The sequence below is a fragment of the Gavialis gangeticus genome, unplaced genomic scaffold (genome assembly GCF_001723915.1).
Source record: "Gavialis gangeticus isolate Ggan-Ray unplaced genomic scaffold, GavGan_comp1, whole genome shotgun sequence".
Lineage (NCBI taxonomy): Eukaryota > Metazoa > Chordata > Crocodylia > Gavialidae > Gavialis > Gavialis gangeticus.
The window spans coordinates 180549748-180562700 of record NW_017729022.1 but is presented as its reverse complement, the minus strand read 5'-3'; the positions used below and the strand labels follow the sequence as shown (position 1 = coordinate 180562700).

The 12953-nt window shown below is 42.9% G+C and overlaps 1 long non-coding RNA gene across 1 annotated transcript; it reads right to left on the bottom strand.

Moving 5' to 3' along the window:
- Positions 1-1702: 1702 nt before the first annotated feature.
- Positions 1703-11942, bottom strand: LOC109296947. The gene is made up of 2 exons (XR_002097113.1): positions 11789-11942; positions 1703-4634 (listed from the first exon to the last, which is right to left on the bottom strand). It is a non-coding gene; the product is annotated as an uncharacterized LOC109296947 (long non-coding RNA).
- Positions 11943-12953: the final 1011 nt, after the last annotated feature.

The window sequence follows — 12953 nt, the reverse complement described above, 5'->3', positions numbered from 1 at the left end:
GACAGCTGGGCCATGGTTTGCTGGGCCACAGCCACTTCTAGACCACAGTTTGTCAGGCTGTGGCATAAAAACTTCGGGAAACCCTGGTTTAGATCAAATCACTCGGTGAGCTGGATCCTGCCAGTGGCCATAGGTTGCCAGACCTTGGATTCAAGAATGCCTCAAGGCCTCTTGCAGCCCTGTTTCCTCAGATTTCTAGGAAGTCTCTTTCAAGTAGAGTGACCCTGTAGTAATTTAATATGAATCCACTCAGTAGTAAGACCTTTTAGTGCACTCAGGGGACAAAAGGCAGCCAATGAAGAGTGCAACATGTAGGCATCACCAATACTTATGTACAAAAGCCCACAGCATTTGGTGATGAATTTGGGTTCCTGAAATCTTGTGCATATGTGTGTGTGTGTGTGTGTACACACACACATGCACACATACACACACAGATATATATATATGTCTCTCTCTATATATAGATATATATGCAGGATAGATATGCACCTTTATAGATTAACTATATATATATATATATATATATACACACACACACACACACAGTTAATATGTATTAACTCTCAACTCTTAACCTTCCAACTCTGACTCTATCCTTTTAATATATATATTTATAGTTAATATATGGTCCCTTAGTCTGAATCCAGTCAGAAGGCAGGGTAGATATGCACCTTTATAGATTAACTAAATCAATAAATATAGATTATTTAGTTAATCTATAAAGGTGCATATCTACCCTGCCTTCTGACTGGCTTCAGACTAACACTTCTAACTACCTCTCGCAAAAGCCCTTGAGCCATGAATCTTCCATGTTTCATAATAGCTATAATACTGTATTGCCAAAACCAGGCTTTCAGAAACATGGGTCAGGCCATGGGAATTCATAAGATTCATAAGCTTGAAATATCATATTTTTAAAAAACCCTATAAATATTGCATTCTTTTTACTTGCTTTCCATTTTTGAGCCATTAGATAATTATATTTTCAGAGTTTTCTCTACGTCCACAGTAGCAAAAAATCCCTTTTTTGGAAAAAATTTGGAAAAAAAATTGGAAGAAAATTTGGAAAAAAAAATAAGTGTCTTATGAAATGGCATGACACCTGAAATGAGGCTTTAAAAAGAGCATCAAATATGATGATAATGGTGATGAAATTGTGATAACACAGTACTCTTTAAAGGAACTCCAAATAAAACTTACTGTGGTAAACCATCCTTGAAGCCACAGTTACTTATTTCATCATCTCTGGATCTCTGAGTTCCCATCAGGCCTTTGCGACTTAAATCTACCTGCCTCATGTATTTAAAGTGGTGAAGGTTGGTGTGGGAGAGCTCTGAAGATATAAAATCCCTTGCTCATTATTAGTATTCGATCAGCAGCTCATCCCATTTCTGATGTGCTTGTATGGATATATCTGTGGTTCAAGATGCTGTCTTCCATTTACTACACAAGGTACAGAATAAAATAAATATTCTATAACACAAAAGGACATCCTAACCAGGGATTAATAGCAGTCATGTGTGACAATAAATGATTTACCCACCAGACCCATTTTTTTGAAACAAGAATTTGTTTGGTCCCAGTTAGTGAGAGGTCCAGAGGACTGATTTCCATCATGCACATAAAGAGAGTGTAAATATGTGAATCGAGATCCAGAACAAAACCTTTCAGTGAGCAATAAGAACTATCTCACAGTTTTAAATTAAAGATGATTTTTATCTAAAATAATAAAATGCTCAGTAAAATGTCAACCAAAAAAGGAAAAATAAGCCAAAAGGCTGCTGCTGCATAGATCCAGGGTTCTTTCATCCATCTGTGAAAAAGGAATAGAAGTAATGTGAAAATACACAGCCATGCCCTTCCTGTCCTCTTTGTACTGACACTCTATCATGTATACCATGTAGGAGGGAGTGGGAGTGTGTTATCTATGAACATAGCAAATGGTATGTGACATGTGGAGCAGTTACCACCCTAATCCACTTTAGCATTGACACACAAAATCTGATGAACCCAGACTATATCCTGGACTATTACAACCAGATCTCTAGAGAAAAATACAACACTTCAACTCTTCTCTCAAAGCCAAATGCAGTCCTTCCTCCAGAATGCTCACTTCCATGCTGTTATTGTATGAAATATGCAATCATGTAGTTAATAAGACTTTCTCTGAAATAGCTTGTCCCTGTCACATGGACCCTGGGCCAGATCAGGAATGGCAGTTCCTAAGGGATTGTCTTAACCAGTTTTATCCTAATAGGTGAAAGGAGAAAAAGGCCCAGGGTGAGTCACTAAGGAAGTATACCAAGGGATATAGCAAAATATATAAGGACAAAATCAGGAAAGCAAAGGTGAAAAATGAGATGCAACTGGCAAGGAAGGTCAGACAGAAAAGAAAGACTAGGGAAACTGTAGATCCAATGTTCAATGGTGTGGGTATGCTATTAATGGAAGATACAAAGAAAGCAGAGCTGGCACCTGACTACTTTTAAAAAAGAAAACAAAGCATCCTCCCCCCTCCAATCAGACAACTAACAAAATGAATTTAAACAACGAAGGGAAAGGGCTTCAAATCATAATAAATAAAGAACTTTTGACAAGTTTGAATCCATTTAAATTAGCAAGCCCTGGTGACATTTATCCCAGGATGCTTCAGAAACTGGCTGTAAAAATCCCAGAGCTATTGGTAATAATATTTACAAAGTCATGGATGGCAGGTGAAATCCCAGAGGACTGAAGAAAGGCTAACCTAGTGCTCATCTTTAAAAAGGGCCACAAAGAAAACAATGCATTTATAAACCAGTCAGCCCATCTTCCAAGAGCAAATTATAACACAGTCTATTCGTGAAGACCTGAAAGACAAAGGGATGATCACTAGGAGCCTGCATGAATTTATTATGGATAAATCATACCCAACCAACTTGATTTTGTTCTTTGACAGAATAACTAGTTAAGTGGGTGAGGGGAATGCATGAATGAATGACCATCCAACATCTTGACAGATGCAGAGAGGAATGCAGTGGTCATAATATACAGACTTTTGTCTTTTGGTACAGTATCACACAAAAAGAGAGTGTGAATATGTGAATCAAGATCCAGAAGAAGGATCCAGATCCTTATGAGTAAATTGTAGAAATGTGGGCTTGAAAAAATTATTGTGAAGTAGATATGTTCAGGGTTGAATAACCATGAGCAAAGAGAAACTGTGAATGGATCCGTGTTGTAAAGGCAGGAAGTCTCAAAGTGGAATTCCACAGGGATTTGTTTTCGGGGCCCAGTGATGTTTAACATCTTTATTAATGACTTTGGTACAGACTGATACAAAACTGGGTGGGAGGTTGCCAACACTTTGGAGAACAGATTTAAAGTTCAAAGGAATCTTGCCAAAATGGAGAACTGGGCTATCAATTACTAGATGAAATTCAACAAAGGCAAGTGTAAGGTGTGACACACAAGAGAAAGAAAGTCAAATGCAAATGTACAAAATTGGGGATAACTAGCTAGGCAGTGGCATACCCACAAAAGAGCTGCAGTTATGGTCAATCACAAGATGAACATGAGTTGGCCATGTGATGCTGTTACAAAAAAATAACAAAGCAAAAGTATTATATGCAAAACATGGGAGGTAATAATACTACTCTACTTGGTGCTAGTTGGGCCTCAGCCAGAGTATTGTGTCAAATTCTAAGCACCACAGTTTAAGAAGGATATAGAGACCATGAAGCATCCAGAGATAAGCAACAAAGATAACAAAGGTTTTAGAAGGCAAGCCGTATAAGGAATGATGGAGAGATCTAGATATGGTTAGTCAGGAGAAAAGGAGATTATGGGTCTTCAAATATTTGCACGGCTTCAAATATTAGATAGCAGTCTTCAAATATTTGAAAGGCTGCCAAAAACTGTTGGAGAAATATTGTTCTGCCTTGCCAGAGAGGGCAGGCCACAAGGCAACGGGTTTACATGACAGCAGAGCAGATTCAGATTAAATCTCGGGAAGAACTTCCTATCTAAGTACAGTAATAAAGGCAACTTAGGGAAGCTAAGGAACCTCCTCCAGAAAAGGTTTTGAAACAGACTAGCACATCCTGTATTTGCGCTGGGGGGTTGGCTAAGTAACCTTTGAGGTCCCTTCCAACTCTGACTCTATCGTTTTATGTTTCATACTTAGTAACACTTAGTTGTACACCTTGAACATGAGGATTCATCATGTCAGTATGCACCCCAGAGGTACTACTACAATGCAAAAGTTACAAAGGAATGGGTAACATGATAAATGGGCCATCCTTCTATAGCAGAACCTTGCTGTTATTCAGGTCTGGTGGAAAACAGAAACTTTACAGCAGGATGCAGCCCCCCAGAGAGTTCACCACCCCTCTACTGACTCCAGGCTCAGAAACAGATGTGAATGAGCACTACTGAAGACAAACATTTCACTCAGGTCCATCATACCAGTTCACAGTGAACTGTTCTGCTGTTGAAATCCTCAGATCAACACTGGATGCCTTTCAGAAAGAAATACTATTATCAACATAAGTTATGGGGCTCAATACAGAAGTAACTGAATGAAATTCCCTGGCCCATGTTATACAGCAGGCTATATTGGAGAATCCAGTGGTCCCTTTTGGCTTTGAAACCTATAAATTAAAGAAAACAGAAGATCAGAAAGCTCATTTATAGTCTATGCTGCTCACAACATACTGGAAACCCTGCTACTACTTCTGGCTTTTTGTAATCAAGGCAAAAAGTTTTCACTAACATAGCAAATACATTGCCAACTAATGCTGAACAAGTAGCTCATTATAAATAAATCTCTTACCTGTGGACTATTTTGTATCCATGTACTCCCTTGTCCAGCCTAGTATATGAAAAAGCTATTAAAGCCAGAGCATCTCCTATTCTCTTCTTACAGACAGTCGCTGTCCTTCTTCCAAAATTGTTCTGCTGTTTGGGGGTGTGTATGGGCAGATGCACATATGATGGGAGGAGTTCCCATGATATCTAAACGTGATATGTGGGAACATTCTTCTCAATAAATACTGTGCAAGAGCACAGGCATTTGCAGCACTGACAGTATTGGAGCGGCATTTTCACAGGTGCTTGTGGACTTCTAGTATGCTGTGTCCTACAGGGGGTGTGACGACCTTCAGCATCCTGGCATAACAGGACCTTGTACTATCCACCATATATGATGAAAGAGTCAGGACCCACAGACATGGGCAGATGTAAGATTCTGAAAAGGGAGTTGCAGATGGTGTGGGGTATCATATAACACAATACATTTTTCTCCAATGAAAAGGAAACTAGAAGCTTTCCTAAAAACCCAAGGGCTATATTATTCAGTTTAAGATTGAAGCAAAAACAAGTACATCTCTATTAGGCAGTGCATTAATTTTCTATATCAGATATATATACAAATACAACAACCTAGGCAAAAATACTCCAAACATATTGATTCATTAGTCCTGTAGTTAGTCCTGTAGTTATTAGAATTAAACATACATCTTTTTCAGATTCATAAGACAAATTCTAGCCTTCTTGAGCATCTGAACAGTGCCTCCAGTGCTTCACTGACAGTTATTTCCATACCTGAATTAATGTTTTAAGTTAGAGTTAAAAACGGTCTGGAGGGCTGTGAAACAGAAGCTACATTGCCAGGAACAGCTGACAGAATTGCAGAAGAAAGGCTATCTTGATTAGTAGAACATCAAGACCGTTAAAAAGGAGAGGGTCTTAGAACCTGTGGAATTAACAGTTTAGAAGGAATCGGGTAGATTACAATGAGCCATGAAGTCAATTGACTCTTTCCCTGCTGTCACTGCCAGGCTGTTCAGTTTAAACGCTGGGTGGAGTAGGAACCAAAGTGGGATTCAGCTGCAGCACTGCACCCCCACCTTCCCACCCCACCCCTGGATCCACCCCTGCCCAGACACGCTAGGAAAACTTTGTGTCAGCATGGTGTTCTGCACTATTGGATGGCAAGACAATGGCCTCACCAAAGCCCTTTCTTTCTGGGGGGACTGTGGCACTGCCACAGCACTAATTCCTTGTTGACTGGAGCCATTACCAGCACAAAGACACAAGAGAAGAGGAAACTATGTTTCCCTTATCTTCTCCACCTTGCAAACCAGCACATTATGTAACAACACACAACTAAATTTTGGCCTCTCAGATCCTTCCCTGGTGCTAAGTTCTAACTCCAGTTATTTGCTATGACAGGTTTCCCCTGAGTTACACACCTGGGGATGAAGTGTGAGGGATCCTGACAGAGGCATAATGATACTATGAGAGCTTTACCATGCAGTCATTCTTTCAAGCTATTTCACATTTATAACCTAATAAAAAGAGCTTGGCTCCAACCATGATTTGCTCAGTCAAACTTATTGCCTGACTTTTTCCTTTATTTTACTTGTAGCTCAGGTTTCCCCAGTTGTTACTAAGCAAGAGCCCTCATTCCTTTCCACCCTGAAACCAAAGCGAGCTTCCATGAAACCAGCAAACACCTCACATCTTCCCAGCACTTTCAGAAAAAAACTCAAAGACAATACATATCCATCTATAAACAGGCAAATGAACACAGTGATGTCAGATATAATGAGGGGAGACACGCACAGTAATTACACCACACCAAAATTGCAGCCATGCTGCATTCCTTTTCAGTGAAGGGCAGCTAAAAAATAGATACACCTATTTAAATCATCAAAGGGTGTGGCAGGAAGAGACAAGGCAAGCCAAGGAGGGTTAAGCTAAGGTGTTTGCAGAGCTGGAGGCCCAAAGTCTGGGCTGAAGGGATGCTAAACTGTCCTGAATGTCATTCATGCCGGGCCACTTTCTGCTTGTCTTTATTATAATTTATATAAAAAAATTCTTGTAGTTCTATGGTAGCACTTACAGGGCATGGACTGGGGCTTCCCATCTGGCTGAGAGCTGTATGGAACCAAAAGGCAGTACCTACCCAAGGTCCTTTATGCCTCATAAGTTTCCATTCTCCCAGCAGAGATACTCGTTTTGGGCCGAAACCTACTCACTTTGGTGCAGTTGCTGCAGTCAGGTCTCCAAGATCAAACCCTTGAATCTACACAGAGCTCTGTTGATTTCAGCCAATGACCTCTTCAACAGAGGAGTTATTAGGACTGTTCGGGTAAGGTGAGCATATTTAGCTCACAGTTGTGTTGTGTGGAAGACCCACTGTTGTAGACTGGATTGCAGCATTCCCTACTTCTCTGCAGAGAGGGGGCATTGTGCTCTCAACAGATTAGTTGTGACTCAGGAAAGCATGCCATCTCCTGGGCTTTGTTACATGCATAACCAGCAGGCTAACCTACAGCACATGACTCTCCAGGTTTCTGGTGCCACTGGTGCAAGAGGAGAAGTTTAGACTGCAAGTGAAAGGCATACCCTTACAGGTCCTTAAAAATATAGGGAATTCATTCCTAATTACAACTCCATAGTGCAGGCTGCTTCAACTAACCCTTCCAGGCCTCACAGAACAAGGCTTCATTTATTCCACGTTCTGTAAACAAGCCAAAACAGATGTAGTGTAAAACAGTGGAAAGGGCCAAGTTTCGTTATTTAATTATTCAGTAATGAAATTACAAACACCAAAGTTGTCATAAGGACCTCGCTCCCTCCGAGAACTAAAACCTTTCAAGTGTTGGCCTGAATGATTTCATTGCGTGATTTTAAATTGCTCTCCAGAATCTAATTTCAGAGGCTCTTTCTCTCTACAATGTGGGTAAGATAATGAGCAGTGAAGTACTTCACAGAATAGCAGTTCTTTGAGCACCATGTAATAATATGACTTTACTAAATGGAATAAAACCTTTAGTTTATCAAACCTCAGGGCAAAGTTCTGCTCTCTTAGACTGGTACATAATAGGAAACAGAGACTGGCACCAAATATGGTCTGAAAAAACCATAACATTAATTCTGATCAACACTTCTATGTAATTATCTTGTGACTATTTAAATGCATTAAACTTACCACAAAGCCAATAATGTTCCCTGTGTGATGGTATCATGATAGTGCCTTATTTATGAGTTCAAGTTCCTAGCATGGGTTTTTTTAGTGTGTTTTTTCCATGCTGTAACTGGTGGCATGGACATGTATAATGGCCTAGACTTCACTCCTACACTAAGGGTGCATCTACATATGATGCTACATCACCATAGTGATACACTAAGGCAATGCAGCATCCATGGGTGTCTACACATGACTAGCAGCTACTTCACCATAGTGGCACGCTCCCCTTTTATGGTGGGCCACTACGGCAAAGTAGCTGCTAAAAATAATCTTGCACCATGTGTACAACGTAGTACAGGCGGTTACTGCACCATGCTTTAGTACTTTTGAAAGTACTAAAGCACAGCACAGTAACAAGGTTGCCATAGGGCAATGTGTAGATGTACCCTAAGAGTAGATTGGCCCTGAAGGAGTCCTATCAGGGAGCCAGTAATGACTTTCTGATTCTTTGTGCTAATCTGTACTGGTTTAACTTGAGAAAACTTCAGAAGTACTGAGCTCTTGATTTTTAATCGAGGGAAGGAACAGGAGCCAAGTATCCCTGCCATTCTGGAGGGCTACTGACCTCTTGATTTCTAATGGAGCTGGAGGTATTAAGGACATCTGAAAATCCAACCCAAGATGTCTCAGGCTGGTCATTCAAAAAAGAAAGCGTCCACTATCAACATCCAATACTGACAAAAACATTGTTCTTGACAATGTTGATCCAAGAATCTTAATATTTGCACAATATTTTCTGGTCCTCACCAGACTCCTAATAGCTTGAGGTGAAGAAAGATTTAGGCAGAGTGAATATTATTGTTATGCTGTGTTTGGCATTTTCCATGGGTATCTGGAAACCAAAAAAATACCACTACTCAGCATTACAACAGCAATTCATACACTTTAAGAAATTAATCTAACTACAGTAATCTCTCTATTAAGGCAGGCAGGAGATATTTACCACCCCATCTTCGCATGCAGGAAAGCTGAAGCATAGAGAGGTGGAGTGATGTGCCCAAAATTCACAAAGCCGGGATCAGAAGTGAGGTCCCTTCACTCCAAGTCAGGAACCATGATGCTATAGTGATGGGCATGGTACAAGAACTTGAATAGATCACAAAATATCCCACATTCAGTGAGCATATTACACTGCTCATATTAGTCCTGACAAAAATTATGTTCATCTGTCCACCTTCCTGCTACCAAATCCTAGCTGGGGGAAAAGTCTTCCCTAAATCCCAATAGAAGACTGAACTCATCAATGATGCAGTTACCATACTGTCACAAAGACAAAGCATGGGTGATGCCCAGTAGCCAAGTGGCAGCAGCGCCCTGAGCGATCCCTTCACTTTGCTTGCTGAAGGGATGGGGGAGTTGCCTGTCCCTGCAGTGCTGGGCCAGTGACAGAAAGCTTCCCTGTCCCCTCAGTCATGTTGCTGCCCATGCAGCACATGTCCCAGTTGGCTCCCCCTCCCTGCCCATGCCTGGAGGAGCCAAGAGCTGAACAGCACCAGGACTGTCTCTCTGCACCCTGGTCCTGGCACTGCTTACCCCCCCAGTCCCAGTGCTGCTTACCACTTACTGCCCACCCTGTGGCTCCCCCCAGTCCCAGAGCTGCTCAGCTCCCAGCTCCCCACAGGCATGGACGGGGAACAGGATACGACTGGGGCATGCACTGTGTGGGCAGAGGCTGAGGGGACAGGAAAGCTCTCTGTTCCTGGCTTGTTGCTGTAGGAACAGAGAGCTCCCCCATCCCCTCAGCAAGCAAAGCAAGGGGATAGTTCAGGGTGCTGCTGCTACTCGGCCATGGCACACTGCCCCAAGCCAGTGCCACTGAGCTGGGCTGCCATCCCAAGCTCTGCACCAGAGCCATGGACAGCTCTCACACTTCTAGCCCCTGTGGCCCCCTGCTGCCTAGGCTGACCAGGAGCAAATTGTTCCTGGTCAGCATCTACACATGTGCTTCTGCACAACAGCTAATGCACAGTTAATCTAGTACCTGTATTTCTTGGTACTAGCAAACAGCGCATTAGCCTAATTTACTGCTCAGTAAATCCCACACATGCATAGACAGTAATGCTTTACTGTGTGTTAGATTAGTCTAATACACAGTAAAGTGTTTTGTGCAGAAGAATGTTCCCCTTATAGCATCACATTTCATACATAAGGTGAGTATAGCTAACCAGGTGTGGTCTTTTTGTAATGGGCAATAATCAATTAGCCGAAGTCATTATGATGTTTGTAGTAAGGAATTCAAAGGACTTACTACATGGCAGGGGAAAGAGACTGCAGATCTTAATGCCATTAAATAGTTTTGCTTCAGTAAGGACTGATAGATCAGGCTCTAAATATATAAAATACATAAAATAATTTAAAGTCCTTAATGGTAAAATGTATAGAAACATAGTGAAATGCATTAGTTTACTGAAATTATGGATCAGAGAATCATCATTATAAACTGGATCATCATTATAAACTGGGTCCCAGAATAATTCTGAACTGAGACAAGGAAAAGTACTCCTGCCCACCACCACACTCCAAAGAGAGCCGAATCAGGGTCAGTAAATCTGTCAGAGAAAGGCCAAACTTAAGGATGTCAGAGCCAGCTTCTCCTCCTACCATGGACAACAGGTAAACTCTGACTTTAAGAAAGGCAAGTGTGATCCCAAAACTTAAAATCATAGGAAAGTAGGGCTGAAAGGGACCTCAGGAAGTCATCTAGTCCAGCCCCTGCTCAAGGAAGTTTCATTTCTGACTACACCGTCTCCTCCAAGTGTCTGTCTAACCCACTCTTGAAAACTTCTAAGGATAGAAATTCTACAATTTCACTAGGTAGGTAGGTTGTTCCAATGCTTGACCACCCCCATATTTAGGAAGTTCTTCCTAATCTCCAACCTAAATTTCCCCAGTTGGAGCTTGAGGTCATTGCTCCTGGTTCTGTCCCCTATGGCCACAGAGAAAAAGCCCATCTCCATCCTTTTTATAATTACTCTTGAGGTATTTGAAGACTGTTATCCAATCCCCCTGAAGTCGTCTTTTCTCCAGACCAGATAACCTTAGCTCTTTCAGGCTTTCCTCATAAGTCTTGTCTCCCAGACCCCCAATCATTTGTGTTGCTCTGTACTGGACTCTTTCCAAACTGTCCACATCTTTCTTGAAGTGAAGTGTGGAGCCTAAAAGGGAACGCAGTACTCCAGGGGAGGCCTCACCAGTGCTGAATGGAATGGAAGAAATACATGGGACAGGGGCCTTTCCTTTTCAGAGGGGAGAAGTATTTTTCCTTGTCTCAATTCAGAATTATTCTGGGGCCCAGAATAATCCTGTCCCTGGGAAGAGGGCAGGGATTAATGACCATTCTTGCCCATGGAGCTGGAGGACATGCTTCTGGCAGGTCTGTAGGCTCCCAGCCCTTCTGATGTCAACTCTGAGACTCAGGTTTGCCACCCATGCACCTGCAGAGCCAACTATTTACAAACCAAATGGCTGTTTGAGCAGAATGAACAGTCTCCTCAAACTCAATTGCTCCTGGCTTTTAAAGCAAACCCCTTCAACCCCTGGCACCCTGGGTGCCCAGTCAGGGCTTAGCCCCAAGTTCTAACACTCCTGGAGAGGAACCACCGGAGGTCTGGCTCCAGCCCTACAGCCACACCATGAGCCTATCGCTTCCTTCCGCAAAGCCACTCAGTGTGGAGCAAGCAGCCAAGCCTTGTCTGGGACTGGAGAAGGGGCCCACTCAGTGCTGTTGCTTCCAAGGCCTTGATAGGTCCTAGTTCTGCTGTGTCCTACCTCTGGGTCTCAGCAGGTAAGGAATCAGAGACAATGAGGGTTGGAAGGGGCCTCAGGAGGCCATCTAGTCTAATGTTTCTCAACCTGTGTGTCGTAACCCAAAAGTGGGGCATGAAAATATATGAAAGGGTTGCGAAGAAACTCTAAAAATGGATCAACAAACTTTAAAATGGATTCTCCTTTAAAGAAGAAAAATGTGAGAAACTGTGGCTTTCCCCTTGCAGGCTGGCTGAGTTCCTGTCTGAGGGGCTGCTTGCCCCCCACAACACACACACACATACACACACTGGGAGGCTGGGGGCAGGGGACAGCTGGTTGGGAGTGGGGGGCACTGGGTTGGGACTGCCCATCCATGTTTACAAATGGGCCCTGGTACAAAAACAGTTGAGAACCACTAATCTAATCCAACCCCTGCTCAAAGCAGGACCATCCCCAACTAGATCATCCCAGACAATGTTTTGTCTAGCCATATCTTAAAAACCTCCAAGGATGGAGAGTCCACCATCTCTTGGAAAGACCCTTCAGGTCTGAGGGCCGGGTTCAAATTATGGGGGAGCTGGAGGGGAGGAGGCTGAGCCCTCCATATGAAAGGACAGCCCCCCGTAAGATTTGAAAACCATAACTTGGGAGTGGGTCTCTGATTTTATTAGGGCATCATGATGGGCAGTCCAATTTTTTGGACCGGACTAGGGTGGCCATTCATCCAGTTTTATAGATAGTCTGGTTTTCTGGTCCTCTGTCCTCTATCGATATGAAACCGCATGTCTTTATGTCCTCTATTTCTCACTGCTTGGCACACCCCATCCCCTGTCGCCAACACCGCTGTGGCTGCCTGAAGGAGCTCCCCACTCCCGCCGCATGTGGGAGCTCGTCACGACCCCCCAGCCGTGGGAGGCATGTGACATTCGTGGTGGTGGGGACAGCTGAGGTACCTCGATGGCCACCCTAGGCAGGGGGCACAGAAATCATCAGGCTGGACCCAATGATCTCATGAGGTCCCTTTCAGCCCCAAATGTCTATGAAATCTATGAAACGGTCATTTTTAAATGATTATGATCATTTCTCTCTGGCAAAGGGGAGCGCCAGGGGTCTAGGTATGGTGCTGCCCCTCGGAGTCAAAGTGCCATTCAAACCCTGTCTGAGGGGCACTGGGGGGGGGGGGGGG